The 1,747-nt window shown below is 36.9% G+C and overlaps 1 pseudogene; it reads right to left on the bottom strand.

Moving 5' to 3' along the window:
• Positions 1-362: 362 nt before the first annotated feature.
• Positions 363-1,747, bottom strand: part of LOC107756544 (lymphotoxin-alpha-like) — a 5,174-nt pseudogene continuing 3,789 nt past the window's right edge.

Below are 1,747 nucleotides of genomic sequence, written 5' to 3'. Positions count from 1 at the left end.
AATTCTCTTATACTGCTTTTGAACTCTTTTGTCTGTCGACTAAAATCACCTACACTTATAACAACAGGACTGAATCCTATAATTTACATATGTTATGTACTTTAATTTACAGTAAACATTTCATTAAAACAGTGCAAAATTAAGTCTTGATGTCAATAAAATAAACTGTTATTCGTATTTTCATTATACAAAAGAATTCAATTTACAATAAACATTGCATAAAAACATTTAGTCTTGGTGTGGTTACAAAAAAGTGTTATCATCTCAGTACACATATATTTTATTAATATTTCTCTGGAAAACAAATGACAAGTACATAATCTCTGTAAGAAATCAACGGAAACAAAACGCTGCTGTTTTGCTTAGTTATTCATGAATGCCCCGAAATAAGTGGCTTCCTGTGGGAAGCGCACGGCGCTAATATCCAGCACGTGCAATGAGAGCCTGTCGCCTTTTTCTAAGCGGAACAGCGCCCCTGGTGGCTGGAATAAAGCTGTACACTAGAGTTAGGAGTCACTAGAGATGTTGCGAGCATCACTGGTCGTGGATAGGATGCTGTCTTCTTGTATAAGTACTGCGTAAAGTGCATACTCTGTCCTAATTGTGTTTCGAAATTAACCTGAGAGAAAACGAAGTAAACTCCGTCTGGTGGCACGGCTATTTCTCCGTCGGGGCTCAGGCGCATTAACCCTTCCTGACTGAACTGGCCGTTTATGTTGTCCCAGTGAATGCGATCCAATGCAGGAATTCCGTCTGCAGAAGTAAAAAGGTTAAACTTATTAAACTTAACCAAATTATCTTGTACAATATAGACAGGAGATTGTTACTGCGTGTGGGGAATTTGTTACCATTTTTCTGCAGCCTTTGATATTGTTTAAGCCTTTGTTTTGCCCTGACGTGCACAGCTGGTTTGAAAATCTCTGTGATGTTATGTTCTGTAAAGTCAAAGAACACACTTTCAATTAAATGCTTGAAATCAGGGTGCAAATTGTGGGGGTGCGGGCTCAGTCTTCACAAATTCATTTACATTTACATTAAGTCATTTAGCAGACGCTTTTATCCAAAGCTACTTACAAATGAGGACAATAGAAGCAATCAAAATCAACAAAAGAGCAACGATATACAAGTGCTATAACAAGTGTCAGTTAGCTTAACGCAGTACACAAAGCAAGTCATTTTTTTATTAAATAATAAATAAAACAAAACAGCTTTTGTTAATTGTATAATAAATAAAAAGAAAACAGATACAATACAAAAAGATTAGAAAAGCTAGTGTTAGTTTAAAAAAAGAAAAGAAAACAAGCAGTAAATGAATAGAGTGCAAGTCTAAAAGGGACAAGTTTTTTTTTTAAAGAATAGAATTAGAATAGAGAGTGCTAGAGTTAGAGGGTCAAATAAAGATGGAAGAGATGTGTTTTTAGCCGATTCTTGAAGATGGCTATAAGGACTCAGCTGCTCTGACTGAGTTGGGCAGGTCATTCCACCAGGAGGGAACATTTAATTTAAAAGTCCGAAAAAGTGATTTTGTGCTTCTTTGGGATGGCACAATAAAGCGACGTTCACTTGCAGAACGCAAGCTTCTAGAGGTACATAAGTCTGAAGTAATGAATTTAGGTAAAGGGGTGCAGAGCCAGTGGTGGTTTTGTAGGCAAACATCAATGCCTTGAATTTAATGCGCGCAGCTATTGGTAGTCAGTGCAAATTGATGAACAGAGGTGTGACGTGCATTCTTTTCGGCTCGTTAAAA

Source organism: Sinocyclocheilus rhinocerous, unplaced genomic scaffold (genome assembly GCF_001515625.1).
Source record: "Sinocyclocheilus rhinocerous isolate Xijiao unplaced genomic scaffold, SAMN03320098_v1.1 scaffold743, whole genome shotgun sequence".
NCBI lineage: Eukaryota > Metazoa > Chordata > Actinopteri > Cypriniformes > Cyprinidae > Sinocyclocheilus > Sinocyclocheilus rhinocerous.
This window is presented reverse-complemented; position numbering and strand designations above follow the sequence as displayed.